Source organism: Aethalodelphis obliquidens, unplaced genomic scaffold (assembly GCF_003676395.1).
Source record: "Aethalodelphis obliquidens isolate GAN/ISIS:26980383/991018 unplaced genomic scaffold, ASM367639v1 scaffold42, whole genome shotgun sequence".
NCBI lineage: Eukaryota > Metazoa > Chordata > Mammalia > Artiodactyla > Delphinidae > Aethalodelphis > Aethalodelphis obliquidens.
This window is the reverse complement of record NW_020837986.1, coordinates 1,093,401-1,103,240: the sequence shown is the minus strand read 5'-3', so window position 1 is coordinate 1,103,240 and position 9,840 is coordinate 1,093,401. Positions and strand designations below refer to the sequence as shown.

The 9,840-nt window shown below is 44.6% G+C and overlaps 1 pseudogene; it reads right to left on the bottom strand.

The window, feature by feature from the left end:
- Positions 1–8,671: 8,671 nt before the first annotated feature.
- LOC113605063 (methylsterol monooxygenase 1 pseudogene) lies at positions 8,672–9,791 on the bottom strand (annotated as a pseudogene).
- Positions 9,792–9,840: the final 49 nt, after the last annotated feature.

The following is a 9,840-nucleotide window of genomic DNA, read 5'->3' as shown; positions in this document are numbered from 1 at the left end:
ACTTGACTCATGCTGTGGTTGAATCTTCCTAAACACTCATAAGTTAAGCATGTCCCTTCTCACAAACAATTATTGTTGAAATACAATTCCTGCCACCATATCAGAAGGATTTCTGATATGGTGGCTCATAAAAATCGAAACCTACATTTAGCTGCTAAAAGAAATAGAACCCATATTTATTATGGGTCTACTATGTGCCAAGACTTATGTTGGGGACTGTTACATACATGATCTCATTTAAAACTGCGAAATTTAGGGACTTCCCTGGTGGCACAGTGGTTAAGAATCTGCCTGCCAATGCAGGGGACACAGGTTCGAGCCCTGGTGCAGGAAGATCCCACATGCCGCGGAGCAACTAAGCCCGTGTGCCTGGAGGCCGTGCTCCGCAACAAGAGAAGCCACCGCAATGAGAAGCCCATGCACCACAATGAAGAGTAGTCCACTTGCTGCAACTAGAGAAAGCCCGTGTGCAGCAGCGAAGACCCAATGCAGCCAAAAATAAATACATAAATAAATTTATTAAAAAAATACAAACTGCCAATTTTCAATGGAGCTCTAGGGTGTCCTTTTATTTATTATGATTTTTATTTCATTTTTGGCTGCATTGGGTCTTCGTTGCAGTGTGCAGGCTTTTCTCTTGTTGCGGCAAGCAGGGCCTACTCTTCGTTGCAGTGCACAGGCTTCTCATTGTGGTGGCTTCTCTTGTTGTGGAGCACGGGTTCCAGGCACACGGGCTTCAGTAGTTGTGGCACACAGCCTCAGTAGTTGTGGCTCGCAGGCTCTAGAGTGCAGGCTCAGTAGTTGTGGTACACGGGCTTAGTTGCTCCACAGCATGTGGGATCTTCCCGGACCAGGGATCGAACCTGTGTCCCCTATATTGGCAGGTGGATTCTTAGCTACTGCACCACCAAGGAAGCCCCAGGGTGCCCATTTTACAGATGAGGAAGACTGAGGTTTAGAGATGCAAAGAAACTTGGCACACAGCCTGTTTTGTACCCAAGTCAGTCTTACCTCACAGTACATGACCTTCTCTTTATACTCATCACTGAAAACAATACACCTGGGCGTTTCACTCTTTTCGTCAAACACTTGTTAGGCCGGGATTACATATGAGACTTTGCGCTAAGGTCTTTACATGATTTATCTCCTTCGATCCTCACATTCCTATGAGGTACATACTCTTATTACCTTTGTTATACAAATGAAGAAACTGAGGCACCGAGAGTTAGCCATTTGCCCAGGGTTATTTGGTGGAGGGGTGAAGCCAATATTAAAATCCAATTCTAATTTCAAGACCTGGGTCTCTCCTGCAACATTGCGCTGTCTCCCTTAAGACATCTCTCTGCCTCAGAAAGAGAAGAAAAAAGACTAAACCAGGCGACTAAAGCGTCATTAAGAGAAGTCATGGTGACTTGGTTCTTTCAGTGGGAAGCAAAGGGCAGGAGGCAGACAGCAAGTCTAGCTTCAGCCCTTGCAGGTTGGGGGTTCACATAACGGACTTAATTTGCGAAGATCGTTCCTCCAGGAACTGGGGGCTTACCTTATATGTGTGTGAGCGGAAGCGGAGCAGGGCGTGGGAGGTGGAGACCTTGGTGAGCTGTCAGCTGTCAGCCCCGGCAGGGACCTGCTCCAGCCACTTGTGTGAGCCCGGAGCCCTCTGCTGGCGTAGGAAATCATCTACCAGCATCCGTATCTCCGTGTGTGTGCGCGCGCGCGGGCGCGTGTTGCGGCAGGGCATCAGGGGACCGTATTCAGTGTATTCAGTGAGATTTGCAAAATGGCTAGCACACCTAGTAAACAGAACTAATAGCTACCACTTACCAATATAGCATTAGGGTAGGGACAGGCACTGTTTCAAGGATTTTACATTAATTTTATTTACTCTTAGGGACTTTTACATACTGCATTTAATTGAACCTTCACCCCAACCCGCTGGAGTCAGAATTATTATTATTATTACTCCCATTTTTCACAAAAGGAAACTGAAGCACAGACAGGTTAAGTCATTTGCTCTATGGCTTTTAAGTGGCAGATCTGGGGCTTGAACAAGTGGACTCTAACCTTGGCGTCCATGCCCTGGAAACCACCAAATGGCCATTCTTTAGATCCGGAGCGCCCTGCCCACCCCCCGCCCCGGCAAGTACCCTGTAAATGGCTTCACTGAGAGAGGACACACAGCAATGGCTCAATAATTTCTTAGAAAATGGCAAGCATACTAGGATTTGGTGGTGAATCTGCTGCTTTCTGGACTCAAGCGGGGGCGGGGAAGGGGGCGGGGGACTGCTCTTACAGCCCACTGCATCCCTCCAAACCGGAGATGAGCCCCTGGCCAACGCGAAGCTGGGCTCCCTGGATCTAATTCTCCAGCGGGAAGATCTTAGTTACAACAGAAGCAGAGCATCCTAAATAATAATGTGAAATACTTAGCAGCCAGTGAGGCATGACTACTGACGGATCAGAACAGACAGCTGCTGGAGAAGATTCCTAGAGGGTTTCTCTGCCCCTTCCAGGGCCGCTTTGCTTTAACCCTTTAGTTACTGGAATGTGGGGCGGTGAAGGGGTTAGAGGTGGCAGGAGAGGTCAGGGCTGCTGGGGGAGTGGAGAAAACGCTCAGGGGTTTGAGGCGTCTACTATTTACCAGCTAATAATGCGTGAGAATTTCACTACTTTGACGATTGCTGTGGCTATGCAGGCTGAGTATTGCCATGTTTACCGTGGGTCCTCAGGCAGTTTGCTTGACCTCTCTGAAATGTATTATCCTCATCTGTAAAATAGGGATAATACTAGAAATTGATTCGTGGGGCTGGTGAGGGAGTTATATGAGGTAAAACCAAGTAAAGTTTCTGCTTGTAGCTCTGAGTAGGCGTTCAGTCATTGGGGGTTGTTATTAATGGCCAAACAGATGTGGGGTGTGTGTGTGTGTGTGTGTGTGTGTGTGTGTGTTGGGTGTGGGGGGAGAGTGAGGTAGCCTTGCTGACCCAGGGCCCCTTTGACTCATCATCCCTTGTCTTCATCCCTCTAATTGTAAGCCCAGCCCTAGAGATCAGAGCCTTGGTGTGGGGTGAGGGTTCCTGTATTGGCCGATGCTTCCTTTGCTCCCTAAACTCCTCCATGAGTGTTATTGAACTGGCCTGGTTTGTCTGGAGCAGGTGCCTGTTTCTTGAGAAGCTGAGGTGGCCATGGTAGAAGAAATGAAGACCTACTCTTAGGACTTCCCTAGAGGTTCAGTGGTTAAGACTCCATGCTTCCACTACAGAGGTCGCAGCTTTGATCCCTGGTCGGGGAGCTAAGATCCCACATGCCATGGCCAGAAAATTAATCTTGCTAGAGGGCCTGGCCGTGGAGGTCTGGCTAGGGGAGGAGACCATGTGGAGGGGCTCCTGTTTATTGTAGGAAGACTCCCCTACTTGAGAGTTTATCTGTTCTTTCCACAAATATTTGCTGAGTGCTTGGTGTACGCCAGCCACTGGTTGTATAGTGGTGAGCAAAACAAACGCAGTCTCTGCCCTCAGAGCATTCATAGCCCTGCAGGGAGATAGACAGCAAAGAAACAAGCAAATAAGTAACTAAATTAATTAATTAATTTAAAAATGTGTTATTATAAACAGGGATAAATGTTATAGGAGAATGATTAGGCTCATTTCCCCACATTTCAGCAACTAAAGCAGAAGGACTGCACAGTCATGGAGGTCCTCTCTGAGGAGGTGATGATTATATTGAGACTTGATGGATGAATAGGAGTTTTCCAGGTGAAGGGTGAAGGGGAGAGTGTTCCAGGCAGAAGGGCCAGCAGTGTGGGAAGACCTGGAGGTAGGAGAGATCCTGACTTGAACTGGGTCGTTAGATCAAACAAAGGGAAGAGAAGGGCAGGGAGAAGCCAGCTAATGCAGGTCTTGTCAGCTCTGCTGTGGAGAGTTTCAGTTTTGTTCTACGTGCAACAGGAATCCATGAGAGGGTTGGAAGCAGGGGAATGACACGATCCAATTTGAGTTTTGCAAAAAGATCTCTTGGGTGCTGTGATCAGATTGTGTTGAGAATGGCTGGTAGGATTCAAAGATGGAAGCAGGAGGACCAAATGGGATGTGAATATTAAAAAGCCTGTGCACTCCTAGGAAAAGACTGATTTTTCTATAGTCCTAGTAATAAATAAATAAGAGAACTGGTCTTAAACCTGTCTAACAGGTCAAGGGCAACTCATGTCACTGATCCTGCCTCTGAAACCAACCAATCAGTGACAGTCTGTGCTTTGAAAACCAGCTAATCTGCAGTGGATTCACTGAAAGGAACATGCTTCTGAGGCTGGCATCACCCCACTCCCGCTTTTGGAACCAATGTAATCCCGAAGCAAACTCTTCCCCAAACCTATGTAAGATTAACCGTTTGCTTTGCTCATGAGGCTATGCTGAGCAGCCATGTGCTCCTGTACATAAGGAAGCACTAAATCTACCTGGTCGCCATCCTGAGTCGTGGTCTCATCCTCCAACAGAGCTCCTTACAGTCATCCAGGCTACGGATGACGATAGTTTGTCCTCTTGTCACTGCTGAGGATGTCCTGCTGGGGTCTGTGCTGCTGACTCTCGCTGGTCCAGTCTTCAATGGCTGACCAATCCTCTTCTGAAGTTCACCCACTTCCATTGGAGATTTTATGTCTTCATTTAGGTGTACGGTCACATCTTGGCCTAGGGGATGGTCTACCCCTTCCAGGCTATGTATGAGTCAGGGTCTATCTAGTCAGGAGTTAGAAACCACACCAGTTATTTAAAAGAGATCAATCAATATAAAGCATTATTAACTAGGTATAAAGTTGTTAAGTAGAAAACTAAAAAAGGATCAAAAGAACTCGATGTTGTCACAGAGGCAGTGACTGCAGGAAGCATCTACCACCTCTAAGGCTCAAGGAACAAAGGAAACACATTGGCGTTATTAAAACTTAGACGTGGTTTCAGAAACCTCTGAGGAGGGGTTCCTGGCCAGCTTGTGCTGGTGTCTGAGCTCAGAGGAGGGGCTATGAGTGTGGGATGCAGACCTTTGATGACGGGGTGCTGCACAGCAGGTGCTGGTGTCTGTAGGGGCATAAGAAGCCTTCTGATAGTGTTTAAAAACCTGCAAACTGGATTCAACCGGTGTCACAGGAAGTAATGGCCACTGCCAAGGTCATTGAGTGATGCTGGAGTGGTGCTCACAGGAATCCCACGAAAGAAGATGGGAGGGCTTCCCTGGTGGCGCAGTGGTTAAGAATCCGCCTGCCAATGCAGGGGACACAGGTTCAAGCCCTGGTCTGGGAAGATCCCATGTGCCACGGAGCAACTAAGCCTGTGCACCACAACTACTGAGCCTGCGTTCTAGAGCCTGCGAGCCACAACTACTGAGCCCGCGTGCCTAGAGCCCGTGCTCCGCAACTAGAGTAGCCACCACCATCCACAACTAGAGAAAGCCCGCGCACAGCAACGAAGACCCAACGCGGCCAAAAATAAATAAATAAAATAAATTTTTTTTAAAATGGGGAAGGGCTTCCCTGGTGGCACAGTGGTTGAGAGTCCGCCTGCCGATGCAGGGGATGGGGGTTCGTGCCCCGGTCCGGGAATATCCCACATGCCGCGGAGCATAGAATGTCACCTATTCAGTTATCAAGCTATTGTCTCTCAGCTGAAACCCACCTCTCCACACGCTGCTTTGTGGTGCTGGCACTGGGATTCTGAGAACTGCACTGCGGCTTTGCCAGCAGCCCCCTTCTAGTCTCTGCTAAGGGGAAGGGGGAGTACTCACAGGAGCTGCAAGCCTGGAAGATGAAAAGGACCTGGTCTTCCCTTTTTTTTTTTTTTTTTTTGCTGTACGCGGGCCTCTCACTGTTGTGGCCTCTCCCGTTGCGGAGCACAGGCTCCAGACGCGCAGGCTCAGCGGCCATGGCTCACGGGCCCAGCCGCTCTGCGGCATGTGGGATCTTCCCGGACCGGGGCACGAACCCGTGTCCCCTGCATCGGCAGCGGACTCTCAACCACTGCGCCACCAGGGAAGCCCCAGAGCATCCATTTCTTGAGTCAGAAAGAACTCCATCTGTCTGACTGCTGAGCGCAGAAGCCTAAACCACTGCCTTGTGAATTTCTTCAGGTTTATCATTCTATAAAACGGGGATAATGACATCTGCCTTTCAGGGTGGTGGTGAGGGTTAACTGGCTTCACATATTAAATAAAAACATAAAAAGCCATTTTGGGAGACAGATGCTGGGCAGATTCCCACTCCCACTCACCAGCCTGCCAATTTGTAGTTCAAGTTCGTGCCTCGGCAAAGTTACAAAGCAGTCCGTGTCGTGGATCTGGGCGTGGGAGAGGTGGCGGTGTTCTCACCTGGTTGAAACCAAGGATGTAAAATCCTTGAATGCCACTGTCTCAGCAAATACTAACAGGGATAATAATAATAATGGTAACATGCTTCCATTTAATGAGGGCCTACTATATATGTGCCAGGTTTTTTACATTTATTATTCTGCTTTGTATATTCATCCAACAAGTATTTAGCTCACTACATACCAGGCATCGTGTTATGTTAACTCTAATCATCACAATGAAATGGAGTGGTAGGTATTATTATTCCTGGTTAACAGGCGATGAAACAGAGTTAAGAAAGCAAATAGAACCAGACTATAGGAAAAGTATCATGAAAAGCTTGGTCACATGAGAGAGCTTATCACATCAATGTTTTTCAAAAGCATCCCAAAGTTTTGTAAATGAAAAAGTTTTTTCTTTTTAAAATAAAACTAATAATTCTTTTAAAAATAAAAATCTCAATAGATGGGTTGAAGGGCAAAATAGTTTGAAGAGTTAGTAAGTAAACCAGAAGATCAAGCTAAGGAAGTCTCCCAAAATGCAGTGCAAAAGAAGAAATACATGGGAAGTATGAACAAAGTATTAAGAAAGAGATGCACAAGTTCACTGTCTGCTTAACGTGAGTTACAGAATGAGAGAAGAAAGTGAAGGAAGGAGAGAATCCCTGAAGCAAGGCAATAATTCAAGCCATTTTCTTAAAACTTAAATACATGAGCTCTTATATTGAGAGGACCTAGTTTAGGTCCTCTACAGTTCACAGGAATAGTGTCCTGTAATTTATAAGAAGACTGTCAAAGGCCTACAACTAATTACATCATGATGAAATTTCAGGACACCAAGGATAAAAAGGAAGTGAAATAAAATTATCTAGGGTGGAATGAGAATACAATAATCAGCCTTCTCATTTGCAACTTTGTAAGCAAGAAAACAACAGAATGATATCTCCAAATTTCTCTGGCCAAATACTTGTGAATTTAGGAATCTTTACCCAACCAAGCTATCAAGCAAACGTAAGAGCATCATAAAGACATTTTAAGACACAAGCAGACTAAAAAAGTTTGCAACTCACAGTCCATACAGAATAGCATTTCTCAACAGGGTCCTGCTGGCATTTTGGGTGGAACAATTGTTCATCATGTAAGACGGATCCCCACGCTGCAGGTTGCTTAGTGTCTTTCACTGCCGTCTACTAAATGCCAGTAGCATTCCTCCTCCATCACTATGACAATGCAAAACACCCCTACATTGGGAAGGGGTGCAGGATAGCCTCTGGTTGAGAGCCCACTGGTGTAGAAGATATACTCCAACAAAGAGAAAATAAATTTAGGAAGAAAATGTGTGATATAAGAAGCACAGGTAAGCAAGGAAACCAGAAAGGTTTATTTATTTATTTATTTAATCAAACAAAATCATTTGTTTTAATAGCTCCAAGTGCAAATACAGCAAGTCAGTACACAAAGTTTCAAGATACAGCTTTAAGTATAATGAAAACTTGATGTGCAAAAATGAAAGGGTACGTAGCAGAAATAAAGCCCAGTGTTTAAAAAATTCAAGTAACCTGAAAACCTTTAGACTAAAATAGTCTTTCATCAATTCAGAAATGCCTTAATTTATAGATAAGAGTAGTACATTGTAATCAAAAAGGACTTCTCAAAGAAAGAGAATCACCCCAAACTGGTCAGCTCCAGATAAGAGTAGAAATTCCCAGTGCTGGCTGTTTCAGAGTTAGCACTCCCTCACACTGTACAGATTGGTGTGGTTCAACCCATGGCATTTGATCTTTAAGCAAATTCCAAAAAAGTGTTTAAAGTTCAATGCTACTAAGAGTTCTTGAAATGGCCACTATATATTTAAAAGATTTGAAGAGGGCTTCCCTGGTGGCACAGTGGTTAAGAATCCGCCTGCCAGTGCAGGGGACACGGGTTCGAGCCCTGGTCTGGGAAGATCCCACATGCCACGGAGCAACTAAGCCTGTGCACCACAACTACTGAGCCTGCGCTCTAGAGCCCGCGAGCCACAACTACTGAGCCCATGTGTTACAACTATTGAAACCCGCACGCCTAGAGCCCATGCTCCAAAACAAAGAGAAGTCACCACAATGAGAAACCCGCGCACCACAATGAAGAGTAGACCCCGCTCACTGCAACTAGAGAAAGCCCGCTCGCTCAGCAACAAAGACCCAATGCAGCCAAAAATAAATAAATAAAAGTAAATTTAAAAAATAAAATAAAATAAAATAAAATAAAAGGTTTGAAGACCAATTTCAGCTTCAGGCCTATAGTACAACTTGGGGAAAAGACCTACATTAATACTCGTTCCATTACTTAAATCCTTTTTGTGAGGTTAGCAACATGGCCTTTAAAGCTTCCTCAGAGAAACTGTACTTAAACATATAAAAGTTCCCACTAGGAAGATAATTAAAAGTTGTTAATGTATTTTTTATCACTTAGCAACCAAGACATGTTTATTTCCACTCCCCAGAAGCAATGTTAGCTACTAACTTCAATTCAGGAAATGTGTATCTTCAGGAAGGTTTATGTGAGATGTTTATTCAGTCTTTTTCTCAACCTTCATCTTCTCATTGTAGGCAGTAAATTGAGAGTCTGTTCCAAAAAGTCTATCCCACCATGTAAATGTCGAAACATAGTTTCCAATGAAGTTCATGTGGTGGAAATCCTGACTGCTGAGAACCAGCATAGAAAGGAATGAGACTTAAAGGGTTGAGAGGAATGTCATAACCACTATGGACATCAACAGTTTCTATCAAACTAATGGTCACCCAGGCCCAAGGAAGAAGAACATGATCACATAAAAGCATGATTCCAATGAAAAAATCCAGTTCCAAGAATTAGGGTTTCCAGAGGATGTACGTATACAGCTTCCATTCCAAATGGAGCCTGAAACTCATGATGAATTTTTTATGAATTTTTATGAATTTTATGAATATGATTATATAGTGTTTTGTGGTGTAAGAGCCTATGCAGGAAGTAGTGCCATGTATCCTCAATCACTGCACAGCCAAACCATCTTGCCAAAAGCATGTACCATCTTGGCATTGTTTGCCAATCATAAGGAGTATTGAAATACTCTGTAGAATAATAGGTTCCACAAATCAAAGGAAGCTGGATACAAAAGTGATTAAAGAGAAGTACTTTAAAACATTTCCATTGATTTCCCCACGTTTCTGGTTTATCCTTTTGAATTTTGTACTTTTTCATGTAAGGTATAAATTGAAACAAAAATGCAGGTAAACAGAACAAGAAACAAAGGACCTCATGAACTATGAGGCATCCCCATGTTGCCATCTGGAACTTTGTATAATTATTCAACATATAGTTCCAAGCATTTTTAAATGGTTCCTGCAGAGGATTCTCAGGTAAAAGTGACTCCACAGCCAAGGATGCTGAACTAAAGATGCTGATACTTTCATTTGTTGCCATTTTTCAAATCTCTGCAGACATCCTTATAATTCTGCGCACCACTGGGAAAGGTTTATTTTTAAGTTTAAATAAATAT